General features: G+C 45.6%; 1 long non-coding RNA gene across 2 annotated transcripts in view; it reads left to right on the top strand.

The window, feature by feature from the left end:
- The window catches only part of LOC126508533 (uncharacterized), a 104,629-nt gene extending 93,976 nt beyond the window's left edge, over positions 1-10,653 (top strand). For both annotated transcript variants that reach the window (XR_007593864.1, XR_007593861.1), the window contains exon 6: positions 10,432-10,653. This is a non-coding gene — a long non-coding RNA (uncharacterized lncRNA). The remainder of the gene's footprint in view (positions 1-10,431) is intronic.
- The last annotated feature ends 6,987 nt before the right edge of the window (positions 10,654-17,640 follow it).

Here is a 17,640-nt window from a genome sequence, read left to right as displayed (position 1 = left end):
CTGAACACTGTCCCAATACACACCCACACCCCCCCACACCTAACCCCCCCCCAGCTCGGCACCTGTGCAGGAAGCACAGAAGGGATTCATTTCATGGATCTCTCTAAAATTCATGCTGTTTATGAAAATACAAGGCTGGCTCCGGCCAGCCTTCCCCAGGTCCCCTCAGGTCACTCTAAGAGAAGTTGGTGATGAAGGCTTTTGGGTACAAACCCTCTTACTGTCTTAGAGGGCAATACAAGGTCACACACAAGAGAAGGTTTTTTTTTTTTTTTATGATGATGTTCTCCTCCTCCTCCTTCACTGAAGCACAGGTAGTCTGTGCCTTATAATGAGCAGGGCATCCTCTGATCAGGGCATTTATGAGCGGAGCCCTCGGGAGGTGTATCAGGACAATTCCAGGATCCCCCTCAGATCTTACAGACGTGTGCTTTCCAAAGAACACTAGAAAAGGGCTTCCAGCACTGCATTCTCCCCACAGAATTGCAGGTTGCCTCACTCTGCAATCGAATTTGGAAGGTTTGGGATAGTGTATGGACTCAGAAGTGAAGAGAGGAATTATGTTAGTGAAGGACTTCTAGACGTTCAAGAAGACCCTTGTCTGTGTGGTGTTCGTGCCTGTGTCCCTGCTGGACAGTCCCTGGCTGGCAGCAGCTTCTGCTGCTGGACTCAGGACACAGTCACCAGCACGCTCCTTGTCTCACGGTGTTCTTATAAGGCTGAGTCACCCTCCTGTGTCTGGCTCCCCGGCTTTGTACACAGCCAGACTTTTGTCTCTTTGTAAATTGAGTGCTGGCTGGCTGGGGACAAGCACAGACTTCAGATCAGCTCAGGCCTCTGTGTGCGGGTGCCAGAGCCGTAGATGGAAGGAACCTGTGCCACAGGTCATTGCTCTTTCTTTTGTGGGGACTCACGGCCTAATCACGCTTGTCAATTGGTCCAGATAAACTTTAGTGTTAGGTAACCTCTCACATGCTTTTCCTGAACTATTATTTCAGACTATTAATGGAGTGTGTACCTTAGGAGGGATGCTGGGCTGTTAAGTGTTCCTGTTTCCAGTTGTGAAGCATAAGGCCTGTCCCACCCTTCTCTTTTTCTGACTGTTCCTTCTTGCTAGCTGGTGTTTGTTTTGTTGTATTTTGGTTTTGGAGGAGAGTGTTTCTTGCTTAATTAAAAAAAAAAAACTAGACAAACAAACCAAAAACCCAAAGGCCTCTTTACATTATCTAGGCTGTTCTTGAACTTAAAGTCCTCACCCTCTTGGGATTCTTTCTTTCTTTATTTCTTTGTTTCTTTCTTTCCTTTCCTTCCCTTTCTTCCTTTCTTTTTTTTTTTTTTTTTTTTGAAACAGGGTTTCTCTGTGTAACAGTACTAGCTGTCCTGGAACTCAGTCTATAGACCAGTTTGCCCTCAAACTCACAGAGATTCACCTGCCTCTGCCTCTCTAGTGCTGAGATTAAAGGTGTGTGCCACCACCGCCCAATAACCATCTTGAGTATTAATATAAATTCTTGGATTATAAGATTAATATGAACTTAGTATCCTCGATGCTGGGTGGGCAAAGACAAGAATATCAGTCATGTAGGAAATATCAGGCATGTGTTTCATTGCTACTTTGTAACTGTAATTTTGCTACTGTCATAAGCTGTAATGTAAATATTTGATAAGCAAGATGTCTACTATATGACCCCAAGGAGGTGGTGATCAACAGATTGAGAAAAGCTGCTTTCGGGGGAATGGAAGCAGAAACTTTCCTAAAGTGGCCCCCGTTCCTCTGCCATCTTCCTTCTTGTCAGCAATATAGGAGGTGAGGTGGCTCAGTAAGCCCTGGTGTTTGTCAGCCTGCACCTCCCCATTCAGTTGGGCAAAATGTCTGCCTGCTCAGTGAGGAGCAGACCTACATCATCCAATAAATGCAACCTTCTATGGGATATATGAAAGTGGAAGGTTTTGCATCATGTAACACTTACTTGCTGAAGACAGACTGTGATCTTTTCGGGGTTCCCCAGTTGCCACTCCCACCAACCCAGAATAGTCCTGGGACTTCTGTAGGCATGGCAAGAAGCTAGTCAGTTAAGGTCTTTTCATCACTTTAAATATTCTTAAAAATTAATTTATTTATTTTACATCCTGATGGCAGCTCCCCTCCCTCCTCTCTGCCCACTGCCTCCCCACCTCACTCCACCCCTCCTCTGTAATCCCATGGACTTCAGCAAAGTATGACATACTAAGCTGCCACAAGACCAAGCCCCCCCCCCCCCCCCCCCCCCCCCCCCCCCCCTCTATCCCCCCGGACTCAAAAAAAGAATGAAAAACTAACCTCCGACACCCACCCCCCCCCCCCCCCCCCCCCCGCAACCTGTATTCAGGCTGGGCAAGGCGATCCAGCAGGAGGAATAGGTTCCCAAGAGCCAGCCAGAGCACCAGGGACAGCCCCCTTCTCCATTGCCAGGATTCCCACATACAGATCAAGCTACACAACTATCACGTGTGTGCAGAGGGCCTAGGTCTGTTCCATGCAGGCTCCCTGGTTGTTGGTTCAGACTCCGTGAGTTCCCACGAGCCAAGCTAGCAGTTTCTGTGGGGTTTCCTGCAATGTTTCGGTTCCCCCTGTCTCTTACAATACCCCTCCCTGTCCTCAGAAGGATTCCCCAAGTTTGGCCCACTGTTTGGTCGTGGGTCTCTTAATCTGCCTCCATCAGTCCCTGAATGAAAGCTCTCCAGTGACAAGCAGGATAGTCATCAATCCAACCACAGCAGATGGCCAGTTCAGGCTATGCATCCGCTGCTGCCAGTCTTTGCTGGGGCTATATCCTCATAGACTCCTGGAAGTTACCTTTGTATCAGGCATCTACCAAACTCCATAAAGTCCCCCTTTCCAGTTATCTCTCTCAGTACTGTCCCCCTCCACCCACCCCAAACCAATTCCTCAAGTTCCCATGCCCACCTACCCACAATCCAAACAGGAGATCTCTTCTATTTCACCTTCCCCAGGAGATCCATGTCCCAGCCCCCACCCTGTGCCTTCCTCGTACCTAGCCTCCCTGGGTCTGTGCAATCTACAGATTCAATGCAATCCCAATCAAAATTCCAACACAATTTTTTACAGACCTTGAAAGAACAATACTCAGCTTCATATGGAAAAAAAAAACCTAGGATAGCTAATACAATACAATTAAAGAACTTCTGGAGGAATCACCACCCCTGATCTCGAGCTCTACTACAGAGCTACAGTAATAAAAACACATGATATGAAACTGGCACAAAGGTGGATCAACGGAATCAAATCAAAGACCCAGACATAACTCCGCACAGTTATGGACACTTGATTTCAACAAAGAAGTCAAAACCATGCAATGGAGAAAAGAAAGCGTCTTCAACTCATGGTGCTGGCATAACTGGATGTCAGGCTGTAGAAGAATGCAAGTAGATCCTTATCTATCACCAAGGACAAAACTCACGTCCAGGTGAATCTTTTCATCGTTTAAAAAGCAGCACCTTGATTTCCCCGAAGCAGAAACCTGTATCTGTTTGGCAGTGGAGGCTGGGCACGGCTATAGCTTCACTGTGGACCTCAAACTTGTTTTGCTCAAATGTTCTGTTAGTAAAATGTCATTAATAGTGTTCCCAAATTTTTGCAAACACAGGGATCTGATCCACCCCGTGAATCAGAAGCAGAGACAGGCTGTACCAGTTTTCTGGGACGACAACATAGCTTGTTGAGATACAAACCCAAGTTAGAAAATAGAAGTCAATGCTTTTCATCGGAATAAACCTACTTAATAATAAAAGAAGTCAGAAGCATTAAAGTAATCTATGTGCAATTCTGCATAAAGGGCAGGATGCATAATTCTGTTCAAGTTCCCCCTCGCCCCTCCCCCACTGCTTGTAAACACCCCTCCCCCACCTGCCACATAGGATTGGGGATTGAGGCTGGGCTTCACATAAGCCGACATGTGAGCTACCACTGTGTTTTAAACTCACTCTATTCTGTTACGGGTTAGGGACAGATTGTAATTTGTGTTTTATGTTAGTTCTTTGCTAAACACTATGTGAACTCACTGGATCGCACCATCGCCTTAAGATACAGGCAATCTCTGTGTTGCTTGTGTATGAATAGAGATTCAGGGAGGTCACACCACTAGCAGAGGTAAAAGCCAGGAGGCCAGCCAGAGCCTGCTGGTCCTTCAGTGTGTGCTTTCCTAAGCACACAGAGAGTCTGCCGTTTCTGACCAGTGTTGTTAGTTTTAACCTCTTAGTGGCCTTGCCCAGGTCTCCAGGGAAGGGTTCCAGGAAAGGAGGTAGCGCTGTTACGGCATACGAAGGGTGTAGAACGCATACGAAGGGTGTAGAATGCATATGAAGGGTGTAGAACCTGACGGGCCATGGCTGGGCCATCCTGGCCTCGACACTTGAGCCTACGGATATCTCAGTTCTTCTTCTCAAGCAAAATACATAGATATGCAGCTGGCTTCACAGCCGTGTTACAAAGACAGACGTTATGAAAATGTCTACTAGGTGTAACCTGCATTAAACACTTTCCCTCACGTAGTCAGAGACTTTTAAATACCTGAATTCGATGGAGAGGTTCTGAACAGCCCCACAGACTGCAGCCTTCTCTGAGGAGCATACAGCTCCGACCTTATATCTCCATTTCACTCTGAACACCCAAGCCTTCTGTCCGAGTCTTTGTTTCCCAGGGTTCTGTGCGCGCGTGGGAGGAGCAATGCGGGAGGGCAGAAACGGAATATAAATTCCCTCGACTGGGATTTATATCTTAAAATCACGCTCATGAATCTACCGTGGACAGGAAAATGAAGAATACACTGTCAGTGTCGAGCCTAAGTCAGACCAGGACCGCACCCCCCTTCTTCTGATCAAAGCTCTTGAGCGTCATTGTTTAAATTCTCTGACCTGGCAGACCCGAGAGATTTGCTGGTCGGTAGAAAGGACTCCAGTCAAGTGCCATGAACTACAAGCAAGCCTGGTTTAAATATCTACTCACTATGTAGATGCTTAAAAACATTTTTATTTATTTTTATCTTTTTTTAATGTATATGGCTCTTTTGCCGGCATGTATGTCTGTGTGCTTTGTGCATGCTGTGTCCAAGGAAACCAAAAGAGGAAGTCAGATCCACTGAGAGGGGAGCTACAAATGGTTGTGAGCCAACATATGAGCACTGGGAATCAAACCCAGGTCTTCTGGCTTTGTTTCTTAATTGCTGAGTCATCTCTCCAGTCCCCTGGATATAAAGATTGCAAGACGGTTTGGAGACCAAGTCAACTTTTATTTTTGTCTGAGTTTGGTTGTTATGACAAAATACCCAAGGCTGGCTGAGCTATAAAAGGAAGGAGTTTATTTCACTCAGTGTTACAGTCGGAAAGCCTTATACTGTGTGATCAACTCAGACAGTGATGAGGGCTCCTGGCTGCCTCACAGGATGGTGGATGGTACCTCAGGGAGGACACATGGGAGTCACAGAGAGGCAGGAAGCAGGAGTTCAGGTGAGGTACCCTTTCTCTCTTACTGTTCTGCCCTTGAGGTGGCTTACCAGAAGAGCCACACCAGTTCTTCCCAGTGGCATTGTGCCGTGATCTTATTAGCGTCTGCTGGGAGCCACCTCTCAGAGGGTCTATCACAGGGCTTGGAGGGAGGATGAGATTAAGAGCTGATCTTTCAGAGGACTGGTTTGACTCCCAGCATCCACATGCTTGCTAACAACACTTACATACTCCAGTTCCAGGGGCTCTGATGCCCTCTTCCAGCCTCCGATGGCTCCAGACACACACACGTGGTACATGCAGGCACCCCCCCCCACACACACACAAAGGTTGTAGCACTTTTCAGCACCATAGCCACAGTGAGCATTCTCCTTCCTACCGTGTGAACCTTGAGAAGACACTCAAACCATAGCGACTCCTGACTCCTCCACTCCCCGGGGTGCAGATTCTGAATTTCAGAGGGCAGTTCTAGTTTATCATTGTACTTCCCTCCATCCTTGAGCTCTGTGGCATCCCTCCACTGGAGTAAGTCCTAGAAGCGACATATGTTCTTGGTGACGCCTGCCGCCAACGTTCAGGCTGCAGCTTCTGAGACCAAGCTTCACCCTCCTGTACATATGTATGCTGGGAGAAATGGTGTTTTCATGCAACAGCAAAAGACTCGTGACACCCTAGAGCACCGCCACCCATCACGGGGAGAACGCACAGCAGACTGTTATACTCCTTTGCACAGCGCCATACTCTGCAGAAGTTAAATGAGAGACAAAAGCTAGAGACTGGCATCAGAGTCGCACTTCTAGACACGACAGGAGCAAACCGGAAAGCTGTATGGCTGTAAAAGCAGGTCGTAGCACAGAGGCGTATTCGAGGTTTAAAAGCAGGCGAACCAGATCATATTTTATTCATACATATATAAGTTTGTAGTAAAAGACAAGGGAAGGCCTGGAACATTTCACGGTTAGGACACTTGTTAGTTCTTATAAGGTAGGGAATTTTCTAGTGTTTTTTTTTTTTTTTTCCTTTGCTTGGTTTGGTATAAATACCAATGCTTAGTATGTTGTTCTCTACATTTTTATAAAAATTGTGTTGATATAATTGAAAATGAAAAAACACATCAAAATATCCGTAGTAGTTAATTCTGAGGGAGGGAGTTATAGGTAAAATTTCCCTACTCTTCATTTAAAGTCCCCCCAACTTGTCCATTATTCTGTTTATTTTATGGCAGACAAAAGATCATTGATACAAAAAATTCTTTCATCAATCACAAAACAACCCCCCCATAACGAGGTGGAGGATGAATCGTGCTCTGACACGAGGGGTTTCCACACTCTGTGTGCACTAGTTGTAAGCTGGGTGGGTGCATACGCTCGCTGTGCAATGTGTGGAACTCATATTGACTACACTTCTTACTAAGATGTAAGTGATTGTCATGTGACCTAGGAGCAGCTGCCAATGAAGAAGGAGAAACGAAATCAAGACGGGAGTTTGGAAGACGGGACGGTAGAAGGTGAGGTAAAGAAAGATAAAAAAGAAAACCAAAAACAACAACAAAAAACTTGGCTTTTACACAGAGAAACCCTGCCTCAAAAAACAAACCAAAATCAAAACAACCAAATAAAAAGAAGACAAAAAGTCAGACCAAAACAAAACAAAAATGAATACAACCCTATCAAAATCAAGGAGAAATTGGAGCCCCAGAGGTAAAACATATGTGCTACACGGGACTCAAGACCAGGAATCTTTCTCATAAGTGCAGGGTCTTCTGCACCATCGTGGAGAGTGCTGGCTGTGTCCCCAGAGGTACTACTTTGCAGGGAGGAAACAGAAACCTGGTGGTTTGGAGGGCATTGCTCATTGCCTCCTAGGAAAAGGACAAAGAAGGCTGAAGGTTGATTGACGTCTGAGTTCTGCATGCTGATCAGCCCGCCTGGGGTCTGGGGCATCTTCCTCAGAATCTAGCTGATTCTCTGGAATCATCTGGAGTAGATGTAGTTCTGCTCTACCGCTGCAATCACAACGCTTGACTTGTAATTGAGGGAAGCGACACATTTCTTTAGTACACACAGAGGTAAAAGATTGATTTATGCCTCTCCCCCCCCCCCCGCCCCCAAACAAGGACAGCTTAATTTAATGGAGCTGAAGAGGGTGGGTAGGGGGTCTTGGTGAGGCCCATCTGGTCCCGCTCCTGTTTAGCACGGATCACTTCCCACTCATGACAGGGATGCTAATTGTGAGTACTACTTCCAAACGCCATAGGATGTGCTGTAATTACACTGTTCATAAAAGAATTCCGAACCCGGCTCTGTTTTGAATTTGATAGAACATAATGAGGAATCTCGATGACAGATGACAACATTCTTCTTTCAATTAATGGGACACTTGCTTAAGTCATCCTCAGAACCATTAGGCACCGATTAGCAAGATTTATGGCTCCAAAATGACCTAAAACAAACATTCCCCAGCTAGGAAAGTGCAGCAGAATGATCTTGTTTGAGCATTTGGGAGGTCGCGCCTTTGAATGTAATGGGCATAGGCAAAAGAATTCTCTAGAGTGTTTTCATCCAAATCTGAAAGTCATGCGGCCCCAGTGCAAATCTTATTAGTGTTTCATTCCTTCTTTTCATATGCAATCATTCATCCATTAAAAACCACCCAAGAGATGAGCGGGCAGCACTGTTGGGAACAAGGTGTAGGTTTGACCGTGTTAACCTTCAGTGATGAATCAGAAAGGGACATTCCTCCCAGGAGGACGCAGTCTATTGGCAGGAGAACAGCTACGAAAGCTAGCTATGTGACTCTGGATGATTTGCTTAACCTCTCTGTGCACCAGAGTCCTAAAGATAGGATGAAGTTATTCCCGCTGTCCGAGCTTCAAAGCATTGCTCCGAGTAAAACGATGCTCACTGACCATAGCGAGCTGCGTAAACGGGAAAAGCTATCGATGTTAAGACACTTACTGCCCGAGAGGGTAATTTAAAGCGCGCAGAAATACCTATTATACAAGCAAAGAGCCAATCTTGTTTTGTTGGAGGTACACATTTATTTACCGGCTCCAAGCATCTATTGAGTCCTAATAAGGTCCAGATGATGTCCTCAAATGAAGCGCATAGTTGTTCAGAAGACATATATGCTTATAGCGGCGCTGCCACGGCGGCTCTCATTCTTGCCAGCGATTAGACCCTTCATTGTGCCTGCTCTGATTTCATTGCGTTACAAGGACCTGCCTTTGCTCTTGGAAGAATCGCCCAGACTCACCCTGATCCTCCCCCTCCTCCTCTCAGTTGAAGATGAGAATCGGAGGGAACAGTCTTTGGAGACACATAGACCTGCTTGCACCCTCCCTGTTCAAGCTGGGTGAGCCTAGAGGTTTACTTGACCTCTCTGAGGCTCCATAGCCCCTGGGCTGGTGCAGTTAACCATACCAACCTTATGGTAGATGGTTTGTTTGTTTAATTTTTGGTTTGTTGAGATGTAATTTCAATGTGTAGCCCTGGCTATTCTGGAACTCACTCTTTGGCTCAGAGATCCATCTACCTCTGCCTCCTGAATGCTGGGATTAAAGGTGTGTGCCACCACCACCCAGCCAGATGAACACATCTTAGATAGTCTCTGGCATCTGCAGAACACTTTCTGGCATCTGCAGCCATTATCATTACAAGGGCTGTCCGAATTCATCTGCCTCACTCACTCCGTTTATGGAATGATTTAGGTTTTGAGAAACTATTTGATTCAACAAAGCCATATTTTTTTTCAGTTACTGGAAACTGAATGGTTACAATTTCCAGCAGCCTTCAAGCCAGTACCCAGAAGACAGACGGCTCTAGGCAGAGCACTGACTTCTGCCTTTTCCTGACTCTTAGCTCTGAGGTGGACTCCTCTAATCCCTGGGACCCTCATTTGGGTATAGGATTTAGCAAGCTTTTACACATTTCCCATCCAGTGTGAAGAAGGCGTCCTTTGGTCTGGTTCCTCTGGGTTTAATAATTCAGTTTCCAATTGTGAAAGGGAGCAAAATACTTAAATTTAGCCAATGCAAGACCTTCTCGCTGGATAGTTAAGTATCTGCCCAACTTATTAGAAATAGCTATTTGTGTTCATTTCTGCTTACGATATGAAAGAGCTTTCCAAAGACAAACATAAGTAACTAGAACCAGTGGACAGTGTAAGAACTGTAAGTCTTGGGTGGAGGGGGCTGCTGGGATAGGCCACAGTGTGGAATCAATGGGTAAGACTGATTCTTCGTAATAACACTTGAGTCCCCGCACAGAAGCACTGATGGTTCCCAGCTCCCATCCGCCCTGGTTTAGCTTCCTTTCCTGTACTGCCCAGTTTCTATGGCAACTAGTGTGGTTATTGGGATTAAAGGTGTCTGTCATTGCTGGCTGGTCGGTAAGACTGGCCAGTGTGACTGTTTTTCTCTCCCGGTCCCCAGGCAAGCTTTATTTATTAAAATACAAGGGAAATGCCACTACAGCACACAGTCCCGCACTTGTCAGCTGGACCCCTTGGGGCCCATAGTCAGAGGCCTGGAGAGGACCTCAGTGTGTATCCAGTAATCAAAATCATCATAGGTCTCGGAAGACAGCACGCGCAGAGGCACCGCGACCTGGTACCCTTGTCTATTAGTTAATCTCTCGGGCATTTGTCATTTGCTCACCATTCCGTTGTCTTTTCTCCCATCATCAGGGTTCACATATCTGCAGTTTCCCTCAAACTCGGCGTCGACTCACAGTTCATCAGATGCTTTAATTAATCCTGTGAACATTTGTTCAGTGTTTGCTCACTGACAGAACACCATGCCAGCATCTGAACCTGGGACTTGCTGGTCCTTGATAGGGTGGCATTCAATGCTCCCCAGCCTTCACGCTGGCTCTGCTTGCTCCTGTCAGGGCTGCAGAGCTACAGAATGATTCCCATTTTCTTGTTCAGGGGGAGCTGGTTCCTGTGTCAAGGCATGAGCTGACCCACATAAACGACCCTACCAGATGAAGAATGGTGAACGACCCTACCAGACGAAGAATCGTGTGTTTATGTTACTGCGCTCAGTAAGATCAGCGGGTGGATGAAGGACTGCATTAATTGCACACACATGGGTACCAGCCACTTATTATTATTATTATTATTATTTTTAATAGGAAAAGCATTTCAAAGCACTCGCCTTACCATTGATGGACGTGAGATATCTCACATAAAATCTCAGGCCAAGGACTCAGAGCGAGGAAACCAGCTGAAGGAGACCGTTGCTAAGGTTACGTGCCATTCCGCGTGGGCTAGAGTAGGTTTAACAGGGCTTTACCCACACTAAGCAGCCTGCTGAGGCTGATGGTGGAGATGAGGTAGAGCAGAAGGAGTAAGGCGTGGGGCTCGTATCGACTGAGCTTGCCTGGTGCCATTGGCCACGCCAGCCTTCATGGCCTGATACCCTCAGGTCACCCTCATGAGTGACGTGGACTTGATGCTCTCAGGCCTTCACTTTCTCAGAGGCTCAGCCTTCTCTCTTCCTCCACCTCCCTCGACCGAGATGGCCCTGGGTCCTCTCCTAATTTGCAGTCTTCCCTTTTCCTTTCTTACGCTGCTCTCTGTTGAACCATCCCATCCTGGGTAGTGCCTGCTGGCTCTGGATCCTTTGTCCGTTCATCCGTCCCATATGATTGTTCCCTGTGTTCAGCTTTGGAGTATGTTCTGGGCACACAGAGGGAAAGACAGCTTTTGCCTGTATGGAACTCAGCGACTGGTGAGAAAGATGCATAAACAAAGCAAATAAATTGTAATCCATTCCATTCTGTACAATAGTTGTTCGCTAAATGCCTAACTATTCCAAAAGACCTTTTGGTAGGATTCCAGAATACAAAGGATGACCTTCCCTGGATTTCAGGCAAGATGAAAACTATGTGGAAGTTGTATTTAAACTGCTTTTTTTGTTTGTTCCTTTGCTTGCTTTTTGTTTTATGAGACAGGTTTCTTTGTGTAACTCTGGCTGTCCTGGAACTCACACTGTAGACCAGGCTGGTCTCAAACTCACAGAGCTCTGCCTGCCTCTGCCCCCCAAGTTCTGGAACTAAAGGCATGCACCACCACTACCTGTCTTTAAAATGCATTTTAAGACACACATATTAGCTAGCATCACAAGACAAACAAGTTGACCAGGTCAGGTCAAAGCCATTGTTATTATTCTGGTACCTTCGCTCCCTTAGGCAAAGGGAGAGACAGCAGAGAAATGCAATTTAATCTGAAGTTCCAGACAACTGCTGCCCAATGAATGAACAGTGCTCTCCAGAGTGGTATGTTTTCTTGTGTCTGCAGGAACACTGGCTGGGTGTGACCGGAGGAGCTGATCTCCCCTGTCTTGTTTTTATCCTTCACTTTGGCCATAATGCCTGAGAGGGAGCTCTTCTCCCAGAATCCCAGCTTTGCCTGGTGGGTGAAGAGGAGGGAACAGGGAGGTAGGTAAGATGCTCTTCCATCTGTTAGGTAAGCTATGAACTGCAGAGTCTCCATGACTTCACGGTGTCCTGTGGGAATCAAGGGGAGGGCTACCCGCGATAGGTCCAGACAGACAGGTAAAAGATGAGATTCAGCTAAGCTCCGTGCAGTAAGATTCAGGAGCATAGGTTCTATCATTGTCTTTTTGTATTTGGCAGGAAAGCTTCCAGATCATGGCAGAGAAAGAGGACTCCATTTGACACATCTAAGACCTTTGGCGGGAATTAATAGAACTTGGAATTATGGGAACACTTGGATGCAGCTGTGCATGCACAGGGCTTTCACATGGTTGTTACTCGTGTTTCCTAGCATTTCTGAAACTGTCCAGAAAATGGGTATCTGAAAGCCCCACCTGCTCACTTTCCCGCACTGCTGTGGAGGATTTTACTTGTTTACTAGTTTTATTTAGTAGGGAGAATATGTTAGTTATTTTGTATCCTGCTGTGTCATACTGGATCATCAGAGAAGATGCAATCAACCAGAACGAAGTAAGTGGAAAGGGAATGTTTGTGAAAGGGGCTCTGTGTGGCAGGAGAGGCAGAAGGAGGCTTCCGACTTCTGATCCCAGGCTGACAGCTGCACCAGAGACACAGAAAGGAGACCTGGGTGGGAGGAGCCTTAGACTGTGCCAGACTCAGATTCTCAGCCCAGTCAGCAGAGCCCCAGAGCAAAGGTTTCCAGGTAGAGGATGCCAAGTCGGGCAGGTGTGGCTCTGTTTTAGCGTCTTATCATGCGCCACCGAGTGCGGTCAGCCTGTGGAGAGTAGTGCTTAGGCATGAATGCCAAATTCCATCCAGATGTGCGTAGCTGGAGGACCCGGATCTCCTCACCTCATAATAGGTTCTCCTGAGAGATCTGTTTGGAGTGTGTCCATGCCTGTGATGGTTTGAATAGAATGGCCTTCACAGCAGTAGAACAATGAGTAAGACAATGCCAACCTCCTCCACCTCTGGGGCCACAAAGCTCCATTTCCCCACAAGTCGTCTCAAGCGGTTCCCTTCCAGGTCCTGGGGCACTTCTCTTCCCGAGAGGGAAATTGAAAGGCGAGGTAGGTGAATTCATCTACATCTCTGCAGCTGGCCACTGTCTCCACCTGATCTGCTCCTTCTCAGTGTCACTTCAGAAGATCATGATGGCCACCCATCGACTCTACACTCCTTTCTAAGTGATGCGAGTCCCCGCTACATCTGGAGAAGGAATACTAAAATGTGTTTGGCTGGTTTCCCGAGTCTCATCCCTGTTTCTCCCTACCACTATGTGGCTTTCTTTCCTGATAACCAGGGACCATTTATCTCTGCCAAAATGATACCACCTCTTCTGGTTTGCTGATCTCTTGGCTCTTTGAGACTGGAACCTCTAACCCTGCAAGGCGCAGAACTGGGAGGTAAAGCAAAAAGGCCCGTGTGTCATTGGGAGTGATAGTGAAGAGGGGTCACTTTAATTTTTAGTCTTTAGCTCCTGGATAGTTCAAAGCCAGTCAGACTGTGTTAGAGCATCGGGTGGGATCGTTAACACATCCCTGAGACAAAGTCAAACAAGTGCTGTTATCTAGTTCATGGAATACAAGCCACCTCTGACCCCGCCTTTTAGTTAGACCAGGAAAGAATGCCAACTCCATAGCCCCATACTGTGTCCCTGAAACTGTGCTGAACGGTACAGTAAGATGCTGTGTCCTGCACCTGTAAACAGACCTGGTGCCTCCCTCAGTCTGCGGTGGTTTGCAGACATCCTCCTTAATTCATCCTGTGTCTTCAGAGGCCAGACCCATGACTCAGAAGGAGACAGGAAAGAATACTAACTACTCTTACACCGTTTAGATCTCATTCAGGGGTCCCTCTCTCTACCAGTTGTACTTCCCCCAACTCTCATTCCCTAAAGAAAACAGCTTTGGATGCAATCCCAATACTAGTATTTGTGATATTTTCTGGGAGATCACCTTCAGGGGTTTCTATGTGGCCTTTTCCACAATGGTGATTCTTCCTCACAGGCCAGGTGAACAATAAGGGTCACTCCAAATGCGTGAACAATAAGGGTCACTTCAAATGCCAAGCCTGGCTTCCTGGGATCAGTGAACAGCAGGCCAGAACTGCAAGATCCCCACAAATTAAGAGCCATAGAGAATTACTGAATACAAAATCAACCCATATCCTATGAAATGCCTCAGTATTACTTGTTCCCTGTATACCAACTCACTCAAACAAACGATCATAGGTCCTGGAGGAAGGACCAGGCCCTTCTTCCTAGAGAAATGGCCATTTCTTCCATCAGTGAATTCCAGATCACAAAATATGCTCACACGAACATGGCCTTCAATTGAAGTGACTTCCTTCAGCCTCTTTCCCTATTTTTGCCTTATTCTGATTGCATTAAACCATGCTGTCTGCTCCCCCATCTACTGGACCATGTCACACTGACCCATTTCCCCACTTGCTGCCCCTAGCTCTCCCTTGCCACTGGTGACTTCATCAGACCTTTCTCAGCGGCTGTAACAAATCTGTTTCTTCTGGTCTCTCTTTGCAATGCACTCCTCCGCTGGGTCTTCTGATCTCACATACGACATTGACTACAGCTGTCCCTTCCCTTGTCTCTCTCCTTCCTCTGCCACCTTCCCGGACAGCTCAGGAGAGTCCCCTTTCCTGCTGTTAACCACCACTTTCTTTAGTCCTAGCCACGAATCTCCTTCCATACTCCGAGGGTCTTCTTGTCCATGTCCTAAGGAAGTGCACAAAGCCAGCGAGTTAGCCACAGTCATTCCTTACTTCTCTGGTCCCATGGCCCATCAGCCAGTCAGACCTTACTATTGCAAAGGCGAGACAAGGAGCACGGCAAGAGACTGGCAGCCTATGGGATGTCTGCAGTTGCTCAGATGCTGCTTGGGTTTAAACTTCTGTTTTAACAGGTGGCTTAGGCCTTCCTGCCTCTCTTGAAGCTTGCCAAGTATACTTTTTTTTTTTTTTTTTTTAAAAAAAAGGATGCTTAATAGTTGGCATAGGAACCAGCCTTTGAAGACTAAGACCATGGGTTCTGAGGCAGCCTCACTGCTGTCTCCCTAAAGCATTTGCCCAAGCCAGGCCTCCAGAGTCCCACGTAAGGCATGTAACCAATGAATCCTGCTTTGCACGGAAATGAAATGTGACCCCCAGGGATTTCCTGCCAGGGCTGTTTTTCAGTTCAGTTAGCACATCTTGGCCCTCAGGAAATCCCAAATACCAACACATCACTTCCTAAACAGGTGGGCTGGCCTCTCTCCACAAGCTCAAGATTCCTAACAGGGTGGCAAGATGATCCATAGGAAGCAGTGAGGAGGGGTGACATTCTGAGCCTCTTCCTAAGTCGGAGGGGGGGGGGAGATTGTGACGGCAATGCTTTAATTCAGCACATAGGAATTTTATTTATACACCTGATGTATAGTCTAGAAGTAACATTCACAAGGGCAGGGGTATTTCTGTCTGTATAAACTATATCCCTGGAACAGCGCCTGGTCTATAGCAGACACTCAGGATTTTTTTGGTTTCTTTTTATTTTAAGAATTAAGTAATAATTGTATGTGCTAAAATGCACAGATCTCAGATGTATGATGAATTTTGGCCAAATGTATATATGCATCTAATCCAAATGCAAATCAAGATGAGACTATTTCCATCACCCAATATGTTTCCTAAGGTCACAGCTGATCTCCTTACTCCTTAGGACACAGCTGCAAATAAGATTTTATCATGCTGGGTGGTGGCAGTACACGCTTTTAATTCCAGTGCTCTGGAGTCAGAGGCAGGCTGATCTCTGAGTTCAAGGCCAGCCTGGACTACAGAGCAAGTTCTGGGACAGCTAGTAGTACACAGAGAAATCTGTCCCGAAAAACAAAACGAAACAACAACAAAACAAAACCCAGATATTTATCACCTGGATTAGCATAGAGCTTATATAAATTGAGCCTTGCAGATGTACGTACACTTTAAGACTTTTGTTCAGCTTGATGTTTAAGATCTTGTCTGCTTTCTTGTGGGTTTCCAGGATTCCTTTCTACTTATGCTGAGCAGGTTACGTTTGTGAGCTCTTGGCAACTTGTGTATTCTGTCGGTAGTTAGTGATGGACTTACTATTGATCCCAGTTAAAGCAGGCAGGAAAATTCTTGAACAAGTACTTCTGCAGGCAAATTTTTTCCTTTCTCTGGGTAAAAACTAAGGAATAGATTTGCTGGTTGTAGGTTAGTTACACATTTAACTTGCAGAGAAAAAAAAAACAAGTGATTTTTAAAATTAGGGATTATCCTAGTAATGTTTATTCTCAAATAAAGTTTTGATGGTGCTAATCATTCTAATTTTAACCTATCTAGTAGGTGTGAGATATGTTCAATGTGGTTTTAATTAGCATTTTTGAGATGATCAGTAATTGGAACTATTTTCATGTGCATTCTTAGCTTTTTATGTTTCTTGTTTGTGGAGTGTCTATTCAATTATGACCGGTATTGTTGCTTATATTTTAATTTTTTTCTTGTTTTTTATTTAATAAATGTTTGGGAACTTCATACATGAGCACTGCAGCTGTATTACTTCTATCCCCTCTCTGCTCTCCAACTCTTCCCACTTCCCTTCAAATTTATGTTCTTTTAAAGAGTATATTGTCACATGCCCAAACACACATATACATGTATGTATGTATGTATGTATGTATGTATGTATGTATGTATATATAACCTATTGAGTGCACTTAGCTCTGCTTGTATGCACATGTGTTCAGTGCTGATCACTTGGACTTGGACAATGTCTGTGGGAGGACATACCTGGAGGAGACTAAATCTCCCTCTGTCAGCAAACGATGACCACATGGAGCTCTCCATCTAGGGGTGGGACCATGTGGAATCCCCCATCCATGCTGGCATGACAGCCAGGCCGCCATATGGGTGAGAGCTCATGACACCTTCCTTGTCATATATGAAAGACACTCTTTCACAACAGATGTCCTGGGCATCGGGATCTTAGAAGCTATCTGGCCCCTCTTCTATGCTTTTCCCTGAGCCTTAGATGTAGAAGTTGTATTGTAAAATGTGTCTATTTTAATTATTAGTACTAATGAGCTCTTTACTATTATAATTAATATATTCTCAAAAACCAAATTCGTGCATCAAATATGGAGAGAGTCTAGTTTTTGATGTTGATGTCCACTTATAAGTCAATTTTTAATAGTTAATACTGATATAACATTTTTGGAATAAAGCAACAAAAATATCTCTTTTTGACTACCAAGAGAGCCTCTATGTTTTTTAATGTCGGGTTTAAACTTAGGGCAATGGTCTATCTCAAGCCAGTTCTTCTGTATGGTGTGAGGTAGGAGCTAAGGTGCTAGAGAGTTGATTAGTTAGTCCAGCATCATTTGTGAGCAAGACTTTGCTTTTCCTACTCAATTGCTGTGACTGTTTGTGAAAGGCAAAGTGACTGACTAGATACTGGTCCATATCTGGACTCTCGCCTCCATGTTGCTTTATCTATCCTTATTAAATACCAGTGTCCTAGTATATCTAACTCTGTTACTTTGTTCAAGATTCTTTCTACTTTCTAACCTTTTTGTTTGGTCTAACGTTTACTTTTCACAGTTTGTCCTAGAAAAATAAGTCTACTAGGTTTTAATAGGAATGACATGGTCTCTCCCCTGGGGAG

Source organism: Alexandromys fortis, unplaced genomic scaffold, assembly GCF_014885135.2.
Source record: "Alexandromys fortis isolate MF-2015 unplaced genomic scaffold, M_Fortis_MF-2015_v1.1 scaffold_79, whole genome shotgun sequence".
Classification (NCBI taxonomy): domain Eukaryota; kingdom Metazoa; phylum Chordata; class Mammalia; order Rodentia; family Cricetidae; genus Alexandromys; species Alexandromys fortis.
The sequence above is the reverse complement of the archived record's forward strand: the minus strand, read 5'-3'. Positions and strand labels throughout refer to the sequence as shown.